At 38.6% G+C, this 13,375-nt stretch overlaps 1 long non-coding RNA gene across 3 annotated transcripts in view; it reads left to right on the forward strand.

Annotated features, from left to right (window-relative positions):
* LOC134552178 (uncharacterized) overlaps positions 1–13,375 on the forward strand; it is a 66,107-nt gene that overhangs the window by 19,386 nt on the left and 33,346 nt on the right. For all 3 annotated transcript variants that reach the window (XR_010080802.1, XR_010080801.1, XR_010080800.1), the window contains exon 2: positions 6,878–6,984. This is a non-coding gene — a long non-coding RNA (uncharacterized LOC134552178). The remainder of the gene's footprint in view (positions 1–6,877; positions 6,985–13,375) is intronic.

Here is a 13,375-nt window from a genome sequence, read left to right on the forward strand (position 1 = left end):
AATTCCCCAGGTTAAACCTCCCAGTAATTTTTATTCTGGGTGCAGAAGCTGGATTGGATAAAAGAAAGAGAGGAGAAATATCAAAGGAAAAAAGGAACAGGAAAGCAAGGATAAGAGGAGAGGAGAACCTGCAATCCATACATAGGAAAAAAAAAAAAAAAAAGACAGTCCTAGCTTCAAAACTGATACCAACAGCTTGAAATCACCAGCAACAGACACCAGCTGATGAGAGGATGGCTCTGCCACTCAGAACTCCTCATCTTTCTTCTAGCAATTCAGTGTGGGGAGGGGCGTTTGCTGGGGAGAGGGGATATCAGGAAGGTTATTGTGCTAGTGGTGTCCTGATGCAGCTTTATTGAACAGCCAGCTCCTTGAGAGCCTGGATGAACACACAGCTGGTGGCAATCACCCAGCTGGGGTCCCTACCTGGGGGAAGAACCAGCTTGGTGGGAGCTTCTGCAATTGTGGTCACCACATCATCCGAGGCCCATGTGCAGATTCTACTGAGAAGGAAGAGGAGGGCCCAGGCAGACTATCAAACCCCATGGTGCTTCCAGCTGGTCTCTCTCCACACATTTATACCAAAGCAGCATTTACTACTGTTTTTTAATTGAGAACTGAAACAGCAGCTACCAAGCAGCCCCAAGTACTGCTCTTGGCACTGCCAGGTGATTGGTAAATTGCCTGAATCTGTTAAATGTGCAAATGGGCTGTTATTGGGCCACACTTGCAGAGCAAGCTGTAACCAGCTGAGTTTTTAGGAGATTTGCCTGCCTTCGTGCCTGCTTCCACGCCTGCCCGACTCTTGGGTTACCCTTGGTTCTCCCAGAAAGAGTCAGAGCAAACAAACAGCTCAACCCTACAACTATTGTTGATGAGAGAATGCAGAACATTTCTTAAGTCACATGGTCTTTGCGGCTGTCTGGACTTTTAATACAAACAACTTGTTTTGAGAAAACAAATTTCAGCACCCTGTGTTGTCATCCTTTTTCGCTCCCCACCCCGCCCCCCCCCCCCCCCAAAAAAAAAAAAAGCTCAAGGAAACACAGAACTGTCATCCTGCAGTTTTTCTGCTGTACACAGTTCACTTTCCTATTTACACTACTGTCATGTGTGCTAGAATCAGCAGCTACAATCCTAGACAAGTGCTCTTCACATCATCCTCTCTGTAAGTCTGACCCTTCCTTTATAAATAATGCTGAGAGACTGAAGCTAATTCAATGCAGTTACACTTTAAAGGATATCTGTGCACCTGAAAGCATTCTTGTTTCTTCTGCCCTGTCAGCTCTGACACGAGAGAAATTATCTCCTAGCAGTACAAATTTTACTTGCTCTCTGCAAGAGAACCCTTGCCATGCTCCTATCCACAAACAAGCAGAAAGTGAGCTTGCCGCATACCAGGCTGTTTATTTCAGCAGCAGAGATCACAGGAGGCAGGGAAGGCACCTCAGCGAGTCTCTCTCACTGCAATCATCAGACAAGAGGTGCTGTGTGGGCTCACAGCAGGAGACACAGCACAGCACAAGTAGTTATGGAAATGAAACACCTGCCAAAGGTTTCAACTTGCCGGCAGCTCTGGCAAGAAAAAGCACAAGTGTAATTAGATTTTCAGTGGCACAGGCTAGTTAGATCTCAAGCTACCCTAGTCCTCAAGCAGAAAGGGTATCAGGTTGTAACAATGTCAGCATTCAGTAGGGTGTGAAGTGCAAGACTGTGTTTTTAATAACCATGTAGAAGCAGGGCATGGATATGCAATTCATGTATATTATCAAATGCTCGTGACTTCTTTCCAATGTGGTGGAGAAACATTTACAGCAGAATTAACTCACATGAGTTTTGTGAAATGAAATCTGCCAATTTGTATTGGCAAGTATTCTCTGCAATTTCAAAGGATCCAGTGAGGTCAGAGAGGCAGAGGGAATGGGCTTTTCTTAGTCTTCAGGATTGCCTCATTCCTGCCTGCAGACCTGATTTCACCACAGGGCTGTCCCCCAGGCCAGTGCCAGGGTGCAGGATGCCTTGCTGAGGTGCACTGTAGCTGCTGATTTTCTGTTTGCTGCAGGAGCTGCAGACTGGTGGGGAGCCAGCTCTACTCACAGCTTCTGTCTGAAAGGGTGTTTGTTCATCAGCAGAGGGTCCCACACCCCAGGTCCCCATAGCTGCAGGTCTGGCTTCTCTCAAGTGGAACCGAGTGGAGAAGGAGAGCACAGAATGTGTCAGCCTCTCCTTCTGGCTGTCGGTCCCCAAGTCTACGTAGCTGTGTTATCCAGTTTATTTCATTAGAGCACTGTGTGACAAATAATAACTTTTATTTTGTATCCGACATGAAACAGACACTGCAGTCTTCATATGAATGGAAAAGGGTGCCAATGTCTTTTCTTTAGAAATGTTACAAAATCTTCTATTACTTTCATATCAAGGATAGATTAGAACAGACTTTTAAACTGTTCTCATTGGATTCTACACTGCTAAAACCAAGACATTGTCACACCATTTTTCCTAAGTATTTGAAGAGTTGGTTTTGATTGAGACAAGAATTCACAGTAGTGAATTTTTGCTGCTTACCTCTAAACCTAATAAGAAGCAAGACTTATTGCTTGCAAAAACAAAGAAATGAGTCAATAGAAAAAGTGCATAAAGCCCGAGATTTAACTGTTTTGTACTAGACCATTCACGTCACCATAACATGTAAAACAAGCATGCTTTTGGTGTTTTAGTTGTATTTCTCTTCAAAAGTCTTTTAAAATTTGGTGGAAATGCAATTTCCTTATTATGTATTTTCTCACTGTCGTTTTCTCTAGGCAGCAGAGAAAGGTGGAGAAATTATGGATAAAGTGATCTGACTGCTGTCAAACAGTTCTTACAGAGAAAGCTTAATAGATTGTTCTAAAGTTTGTCAAAGAGAAAGCAAAAAGCAATTTTAAGTATTTATTGCCTAATTCTACAGTAAGAAAATGCAAAAGAATTTAGAAAATTAAAAATTGTAAGTTCTTCATTGTAGTGTGCAAGAAGTACAAGGGATAAATAGATTTTGATAGCACTTTCTAAAATGAAATTTCAGCAAAGCTGATGACTAACTTTCTTAAAGGACTAATCAAACAGTGTAAGAGATCTCAAATAAGAACAGCAGATCTGTCATCTCTTGGTATATGATCAAATCAGATGATATGCCTTTTGTGGAAGCCATTTAGCTAAACAAGTGTGACTTTGCTGAGTAAATTACAGTTAGGACTCAGAATGCCCAGGAGGGTAGTACCTACTGTCTCTTTTTGTATGAAATAAACCCACAAACCAGACAGCTCAGACTCTACTGATTTTATTTCTTCTTGTGTGACCCAGTTACGTGGGTACGTACTGAACTAAGCAGGTTCCTGTGTCCTGGCTCTTAACAGACAGCTTGGAGATAAAACTCTCTTACACAAGACATGCTGAGATTTCTCCAGCTACAGCAAGCTCCAGCCTGTTTTTTTTGAGGGTAACCCCCTCCTGTGGAATCAAAGAGACAGACCAGGTAACCAAGTAAGTGTTTAAATATAAACATACCATTCATTCATGCAGAGCAAAGGAGTCAGATGGCAGACAGTCTCCCCAGAGTCCAAACCTCTGGGTTCCACACTAGGGCTAACTTTGAGCTAGTAATCCCTTTCAAGTTTAAACTAATACTCAGAGTGATACGGACCCAGCAACAGTACCTACCTTATTTAGAAGAAATTAAATGTATCCTCCAGTCAGTGGCCCCTAGGAAGTTTTATTGCTTGTCCTACTCTGGACTTTTAACATTGGGGATGTAACAAAGGTTGGAGGAGGACAGAAGTATCCTGTTAAATTTATCTTAAAGTTACTTTAGATTAAAAATGCCCACGACACAGAGGGTTTCTTTCTCTGTGAAGAAAAGCAAAATAAAAATATTTTCAAAAGAACTTTCCTGAAAATCAGAGAAGGGTCTCCATTAACTAAGGTTCTGTGAAGCTATATGTAGTATGGTTCCTATGACTTTTTACATTCATGGCTATATTGATTTCAGCAAGATGATGAAAACTCAATAAATAAATTGTTTTTATATTTACACACCTTTTTTATTTGTAATAACTACCAGTTCATGTGAATCCTTAGGAATTCACATGAATCCTTATGAATGACAAAAATGAGGATATCCTAGGTGTCAGAAACTACCTTCTCCAGGCAGATATCTGAGTTTCTCCTCAAAAAATTAAATGCATCACACTAAGATTTTCACAGATGCTCAGTCAGAGTTTTAATGATAAAAAGAAAGCAGTGAGGAGACAGCCACACTCCCCACTGTAGCTAAAGCTCAAGTGTGGGGAATATCCCCAGCACCCCATTCCGGTTTCTGGCTGGTTTCTCCCCCAGATTTACTGTGTGAATAATTTTCCTTAAGGATGTGTTATCATTATCATATCATCAAAATGTGTTTGTTATTTTCTCTGGATGTGGAAGCTGGGAGAGCAGGGTTCAGTGCCCAGCAGGACATGTTTTTATTGCTGGTCCTGCTTGCAGTGAAGCAAAGGCAGAGCTGTTTACAGCTATACATTCTTTTCTGGCAGTATCTGTGTTTTTTTCAATATTATTGTGTTATTAAAGTTCACCAAGAGTTTTTATTCAGTTCAAGTGCTGTAGTCTGGCTGGTAGAAGTGGGAAATTGGCCCAAAGTCCCTGAATTACTGCTTTTATTAATGTGGGCATAGAGAACCAATTTCAAAACCCAGACACAAAGGAGAGCCTTTTTTTAACTCAGTAAATCCAAATCATACATTGCAGGGTCAGTTCTGACTCATTGTGTTTTCTAGATGTTTCCATTCCTCACACCAATCCAGTATTTTAATTTTTCCATCTCAGTTTGGGTAAAATAAGGGTCTTTGAAGATGCTGAAAACAATTCTGGGGTGGAAATTCTAGATACTTAAACAGCTCTTGCAACTGGAATTATTTTGCCATGTGCTCTGTGGTCCAAGATCATGTTTGAAAGGGTATTTATTTTGAATGCCATTTGCACCTGAATGAAAAAGAAAACCGAAAATTGATTCCAGTGTGATCAAAGCTGATGAAACTGGGAACATTCATTCTACAGAAACGACAGGCTTGATATTAGTGAAGAAGTATAAAAAAGAGGTGGTTAGCTACAGATTGTGTCCCCTGCAATTAGCCACTGCAGGCAGAACAAAGCCATGAAGTGACATTCCTGCAGTTATTGCTTAAGTTTAACATTAGGCAGGGAACTGCACCTATTGAAAAGCAGTGGGGCTGCCAAGTCAAATTGCAGACTCACAATAATTGAAGATATTTTAGGCTGGGCCAGACATCCAAAGGTGGATGAGAAATAAGGAAATCAACATCCCTCCTCCACCAGTTACATACAAAAGAGGAGGAAAGAATAAATTATCGGTTTGCAGCTTAAGAATGGCAGGGTCAAGGGGAGACGTAGAAAAAAAATCTTTCCCCAAAGTGAGAAAAAACTCCCAGACCAACAATAAATCCTCCCAATCCACTTGTATAAGTAAACTGCTTTCCTAGAGCAGCAAGGATGAGAGAGGAGACATTACTCATGAAAATATTTTATCACAGGTGATAGTTATATTAGAGATTTAATTGCATTCCATATTTATAGCTGGCATAAACATGCAAAACTGTATTGAAACACAGTGAAAGACAATGAACCTATGAAAGGAAACTGATCCTATCTCAGATGCAAATTACAGGGAACTGAGATACGATTGCAGGTTATGTGCAAGGCAGGTAGATGAGTGAGGAGGCATTAAAGCAATTCCATGGAATGTTGAAGTGCTGGCAAGATCTACCACTTCAAACAAAACAGGACATCAGACACATCAGTGAAAACTTGATTATTCACCGAAGCCAGGGTCAAATGGCAATGATCAGACAAGAGGTTAGGGAGAGACCAACAGTCTGGGAGATTTCTTGAAATGGGAACAGAATGTCAAGCAAGGCTCGCTGTTGTCTCAGCTCAGATGGAAAAAGCAGACCTGTCTTGCCACAGAGTAAGAGAAAAGCTGAGGATGTGGCTCAGCTCACTGGCTCTCCAGCTTAGGTCAGACTGGGCTCCAAAAGAGTATCACACTTGGACTGACTTGCTCTCAGACAATTGTCTGGAGTAATGTATTGGTGAAAAGGGCTGGTTAGAACTGGAGCTACTTGGAGCCTACAGTTCTGTCACAGGAATACCAGCAGGATAACAGCTCCGCCATGATTCAAAGCCTTTGGCTGAACTTCAGAGCATCTTTTATCAGCCTGGCCTTTGTTTTCTGATTTGGTTTAGAGGAGAATGCATCAGTGCTAGTGAGTCAGCTTATTGCAGTTAAAGTGCTTGTAAGCTTGTAAATGCTCATCTCAGTGTGTTGAACTGCTGTTCTCCAGTTACAAATTATTACTGAGTTGTCATCTCTACAGCCATTTGGGTTCTTTTATCATGCTTAAAAATGATCTTTTGCCTTGATGGACAAACCTCAGTTTTCAGATCTTACAGCTCATGATTTCAGCTGACTCTAAAAAAACTCATAATCAACTAGTTCTCTGGAACTGAGTCATCTTTAACTTTCCATTATTCCCAGCAACCAGACATCAAAATGCATATTTCAAAATCTCATAATAGAAATTGTGTCTGTCTGACTCTGGCAGTGAAGTTCGATTTGCCACACATTTCTTTTGCATTTTCTTTCACCTCACTGATCATGCTGGTCCAATTAAACAATCGAGGCTCTAATGCTTTCAAAATTTGACTTTGGGTTTTGACATTGTATTTGTGCCAATTTAAGCACTGTATGTGTATTCTATGTGTAAGTGTACTGTGCTGGTCTTGAATCCACTGAACTGAATCTCTGGTATTAAATCACTTTTTACAGTGTGGTTTGAAAAAGATTTCTGTCATCATTGAGATGTGTGATGAAAGGGGATGGACACTCAAATGGGTGAAGTTCATGTCCCAGAGAGCTTGTGATCTAAATTTGTGGTAGGTAAGCTCTGTTCCTGTTTCCTTTCAGAAAATGTGACATCAGTGGTTCCCCAGGGACTGCTTTAGCTGATGTACTTCTATCAATTTTTCCTAGCATGGGTCAGTCAGGGCTCCCTTTTGTTTCTTTATATCTACACCAGTACAGAAAAGAATATGAATCTGCCAGTTAAAAAGGTAGTTTCATTCTGTTCTTCATATAGCATTTATTTAAATTAAAAAAAAAATAAAAATCAACCAACCAAACCCAAACAGCAACAGAATAAAACAACCAACCAACCAACCAAAGAAAAACTCAAACCTCAATGCACAAGTACATATCTTCCTGGCAAAATCTCTACCAAGGATGCAAATCAACAAAGCCCAGTGGGGTGACAATTTATCCAGCCATACTGTTCTCACTGCTCTCATCACTGCACTACGAGCCCCTAAGAGGAGAGCTGTGAGCATTGTACTGCAGTGTCCTTTCTTTCTCTTTGGAACTCACGTATGTGCTGCCAACCTGCAACACCAAACTAGGATCAGACAAAATTTGTAATACATCATAAACACAGCACGAGTTTTCATTACTCAGAGGATGTCAGCATCTTTTTTCCTTCAGGGAAATAAAAAAGAGAAAGCTTTTTTAAAAAAGAGAATGTGAGACAGAATCTTTTGTTCTTTAAGAAGAAATTAAATCCATTAATAATATGAAGGTTGGATTTTCAGTCCTGCCAGTCTAGTGTTCAGACAGCACTTGTTCCTACTGACTGTCATAAAGCCAACCCAAAAATAATTAGGAGTGGGAGTAGCAAAGAATGTGTTTTCAAATGAGTTTTTGATTCTCTACTCACTGTCTAGCCTTTAAGGCTAAGCTTTTAACATTTTAGCCAGCTATGTATTTCAAATTCTTCTCCACAAGCATGTTACTTGGGCAGAGGATAGAGAAGCAAGGGGAACCTACTACTTCCCTCTTCTCCCCTGCCTTGGAGATAAAAATTTCCAAAGTCTGAGGCTTCTAAATATTGCACAGGTGCCTGGACTTTTAAGCCATCTTCAACCTACAATATAAAGAAAGAGAGACATCTCTTGCTCGCAGAAGCTGATTAACTCACTTTTTATTTCTTCACCCAGATACTGATAGTGAAGGAATATACCAGAAACCTGAGCAAGACGACCTGAAAGTAATAATGTGCCTATTGAAATCCTCATATTAAAACTAGACTCTCCACACACACACCAAAAAAAAAAAAAAAAAAAAAAAAAAAAAAAAAAAAAAAAAAAATTGAAAAATATTTTGAAAATGTTTCCTTCCTTTAAGTCACCCATCTATTAACCTGACACTTTTTTCTGCTTTGAGGGAAATATTAATAGCACTGACTTCTGCAAGAGAAACAGAAAATGACGAATTTGTTCTTGATGCTTCGTGGTTAAAAAACAGACCAACAAAAAGTCTCCGGGTTAGACTGTTACAACATGAGTCAATCTTACAATTCTTATTGTACTTAAAACTTACAGCTGGTATCAGGCACTGAAATGAATGTTTTCTTTGCAGGCTTATAAACTAGAAATTTGATTACTACTAAAACCAGGAAGATGTCATCTCCACTTTTAAAAGAATGAATGTGAAGATTTTTTTTAAATGAAGTGATTTTTAGTAGTATTTTTTATTATTATTTAGTAAATGACAATAAATATCCTGAGTTTTAGCTATAAGACCCAGTAAAAAGACAATGTCTGGTTTCAGAGCCGCACAAAGATCAGGGCTGGATGTTCAGTGCAACAGCACCCTCTATGTCTGATGACTTCTAAATGCAACCCTTGCTCCAAGGTGCACTGTGCACTGTGCCAGGTGACAATGTCATTTCTCTGTCTATGGGCCTCTCAATCTGACCTCAACAGCTCACGAAGATTAAAAGCAAATTATAAACATAAGAGTAATTAAAGACATAAAGAACAGAGTAAGAAGGAGCAGGAGTTCAGCACAACTCTTTGCCTGTTATCTTTCTTTTGTTTAGGAAAAAAACCCTATTTTACTGGCAAAGGAACTGAACCAATGCAATCCGTGCTGCCTTTGGCAAAGGATTTGGTGTTATATGTATGAAAAGTTACTAATTTACAGAAAGTAGAAAGTAGTGCAGCACTTGGACAAAGAGTCAAAGGAGACCTAAAAGTGGGTTTCACTGAAATAAAAATAAAATGCTAGAAGACAGTTGAGGAATTAACTGTGAACTGTAATTTGCAAAACAGGGCCACAAGAGTCAAGCCAAATGTACTTCTAGGCTATGAGACATGTATTATTTCTACAAAGATAAGGAGTATTGAAGTACACTGTCCTTTTACAAAACATTGCTAAAATCTTCCCTGGCATATAATGTGCAATTATGGCCACTTATCTTTTTTAAAGTAACAGTGAGAAATCAGACTGGAACACTGAAAAAAATGTATACAGGGAAAAGAGGAAAAATAAAAAACTTGGCTTTTAAGAGGCAAAAAAAGGTATCCTTGTTGTCTCAGATTTTTTTCTTAATAAGATCTTCACAGTTTGCCATCACATGAATATGGGGAAATCGGATTAATTTTTGTTCCCTCTTAGTAAAGTTAGTGTTTCACTAACACTGTTGTGACTTTTAGTAAGGAGAGTAAAGAGCAAAGCCTCCTGGTCATAAAAAGTTCAGAGAAGGTATGGAAGTTTTCAGTTCATATTTTTGGCCCACTGATTTTCTTATAGGTAATAGATGAACCCTTCAAATAGAACAGCTGGAGCTGTTGCCAGTGTTTTCTTCTCTGGTGATACCTTTACCATAAGTGGATTTTTGACTGAAGATTGAAGGCTTCCTCTTCTGTAAAAATATTTTGGTTATGGTGTTCTCTGTTTGTGTGTGAGGGATGCAGTGGCTGTACATTCAGTTTTTTATTGCCTCCAAATCAGGTGTATTTGCTCTTGGATTGAAGTAGCAAAAGCTGTCAGAAAGGTTTTGCCATTTAATTCAGAGCTGGTTGTTGATGTTGTCAGTGGCTCTACTGATGTAGGGTTGCCCCATTCCCTGGAGGGCAGAAATACAGAAGTTTCAAAGATTTGGCTATTATTTAGAAGAATTACTGACATCTACTGTGGTGAAGGACTTTGGTAACACTTGTGGTATTTGTTTGCGTACTCAATATACTCACAGGTAACTTTTCCAAGGTTCATTGATTCCTGCATTATTTCTGTACTACTTGAATCCATTTTTACTATTTTTAAGAGATGCTTTCATCTGGAATAGGCGTTCTGAATCCAACCTTCAAAGCCTTCACTCATTTTCCTAGTCATGCTCTAAGTCTGTGCTGCCAACTGTATCAGTCCCTTTTAAGAGTGTTTTTAGGGAAGTTCACAAGGTGGTGCTGTATGATTTTCCACGTCAGAGTTTGGTTGAGCTTGGATAACTACTCCATGACTCCTTAAATTCCAGCTTATGCCTCCAAGGCTGTTTGCTGCTGGCCTGGGTTTCCAGTTATGTTATTAGGGTTTTTTTTTAATTTTATTCTTAGAGCAGAAAATGTGGGGGTTTGTTAGTACTGATCTACAAGGAAAGGGGTCAACTCCTTGCTAACTTCTGAAGTGATGTATAAGAAAAATTAAATCAGATGGTGTTTAAGATACACCTCAAAAACCTGCATTGTTTTCTCCTCTCTAGGAATGTTTCCAAAAACAAACTTAGTAATTGCTTATAAGTGATGCTTTGAAGAAAACAAGCATTGTATTGAATAACTGCATAACAGAAAGCCACAAACCAGCCTCACACATTTTCATGGCTTTTGGGTTGAAATTTTACAAGGGAATTTGGAAGATTTGACTACTTGGGTCAAAGGGAAAACAAGAACAAAAAATTTCATTCTCTGCAACACATTAATATTTTGAGAAATCTTTCCCTTCCCTTTTTCCTTAGTTATCTTTTTACTGTTTCATCCATGGATTTCTTTCCAGTTAATTTCAGTCCATCTTAGACATATTTTTAATATTCTCACCACTGCCTCTGTGACCTCTAGTTCATGTGATTTGCTGTGAGTTGACATCTGCTTGAAAAGAAGGTAATTTTACTGTTATGAGTCAAGTAGTCATCTTGCTCACCATAAAAGGGAATAGGCCACCCAAGCTTTCATATACAGATGACATTAAAATATATTTATCATGATTTATACTTATTACTGTATTAATAAAAATATAGTTATTTTGCATCTCATGTCATATTTTACACTTCTATTTAATGAGCCTATAGTTACAGTAGTCAAAAAACAAGACAGAGAGTTTTAAAACTCCTCATAAAAGGAAGCAGTTTTGAAATGTTCAAATAGGAGGAAGCAGAGAAAGGTGTTGAGTGTCATGTGTCTACTAAAGCAGCAGTGACTGGAAAATGTCCTATCAGCCTTGAGATGCTGTGTGGCACACTCCTGGAGAGATGGAAACATAACTTATGCTTGAGAATTCTGCTTTCCAACAGAATAAGCAAAACAGTTTGGTTTAAATTGCGTCTTGTTTTCAAACATCTTCTGTGTACAAAAGTATTTGGTGTCCAGACCCAGGTATGCACAACTTTGTATTTGGTCTTGTTAAACCTCGTGAGATTCCCATGGTCCCACTTCTCAAGCTTCAAGGGGCATCCTGTCCCTCAGGTATGCCAACAGCACCACTCAGCTTGGTGTCATCTGCAAAATTGTTGAGGGTGCACTCAATCCCTTTGTCCATGTGACTGAGGAGACATTAAACCATATTGATCTCAGTATGGACCCCTGAGGGACACCACTTGTCACTGATGTCCACCAGAACTCTGAGCCATTGACCACTACCCTCCTACCAATTTCTTATTCATCTAGCAGTCCACCCATAAATCCATGTCTCTCCAATTTGGAGAGAAGGATGTTGTGAGGGATTGTGTCAAAGGTCTTACAGAAGCCACAAAATTTCCTTTTGGAGTCTTTTGCTTGTCCACTGATGTGACCACTCCATCACAGAAGGCCATAGAAAGGTTCCTGCAGAACATCTGTATTTCCAAATGGTTCCCCACAGTGGTTACACTTACCTTGACCTGTGGCTCTTGTGCTAAGGTCTCTTATCTTGAAGACAATGCAAGCATAGTCTGGGAAACCTTCCCTGCAAGCTTCAGTTCTAAGAAATCTTTTTCCAAGAACTGGCATCCTCCAAAAATGGAGGGCAGAAAAAACCCTTTAGACTTTCAAAGATTTTTTTATTATTATTATTCTTACAATGGTTTTAAATGCATCTCAAAGTCTTTGATGGTGGTTAAAGAGAAGTTACAAAATAACAAGTCATTTTGGCATTGATTTAGTTTTCTTTCTCCACTTTTATTTTTTTTACCTTGTATATTATTTCTTGATGAGGCTTTCTGAGAGATTCTACAAGGCACTTGTTCCCTCAGTCTACCCAAGAGATACACTCAGTGAGGAAAACAAGGAGTGGAATAAAGCAGAGGCAAATCCATGGTAAATCAGCTTACAGTCTCTTCTGGAGGCATCACAGTTCTGTGCCAATCCTATTTGGACCTGAAGCATCCCCAAATGCTTCACATTGTTTTGAATTACAGAAAAGAATTCATTTTTGCTTTGGGCTACAATAAATAACTTTTAATCTAATTTTGTTGCTAAACAAAAGTTAAAGTCCCCAAAGGAATCTTTTGGGCTCAATAAAAGTGCAGAAGAAATATTTTAAAAATTAATATTTTTAAAATATTTTAAAGCTTTTAAAAATGAATATTCTCTGAGCAAACTACAGATTTTACCTGCAAAATGAAATCTGGAGTGCTTTTTTGGAGTAAATGTTGTGTAGAGGAGTAGTGACAGCCTAAAACATTAAAGAAATTACTTTGTAAGCAGCAAACATGTCATATTTTTGACTAAGTATTTTCTTTAAACAACCTTGCAAAGGTATCTTTGGGCACATTTTGGTATGAAGAATTCAGGCAAATATTAGAATTTTTGACCAAAAATAATGACACATGAGAAATTGGTACAGTCTTTTTTTTATTCTTTTTATATGAGGGAACAAAAATTAACTGAAGCTTTTAGGAATGCTAAAAGATAAATTTCTTTAATGTTACTTTGTCTTTAGAAATTGAAGATGACTGTGAGAAAGTGTTTTTCAACCATGACATGACTGAAATTCGTTAAAAGATGAAAATAACTTCACTTAACTGTTCTAAATAGAGATTAATGAAAAAATCCTATCACTTTTTCATTCTGATTTCTGGTATAATTTTTCTGCTATATTTGTCCTATAATTCCCAGAATAGGAAAAAATGTTTACACTCAAAGAGCAATCTTCTGAATTTCGATCACAGACTTTTTGATAAGAATTTGTCTCAGTTAAAAATAAAAGCTGAGGGAAATTAATTTGTTTCCAGTTTTTTAATGAAAA

The sequence above is a fragment of the Prinia subflava genome, chromosome 1 (assembly GCF_021018805.1).
Source record: "Prinia subflava isolate CZ2003 ecotype Zambia chromosome 1, Cam_Psub_1.2, whole genome shotgun sequence".
NCBI lineage: Eukaryota > Metazoa > Chordata > Aves > Passeriformes > Cisticolidae > Prinia > Prinia subflava.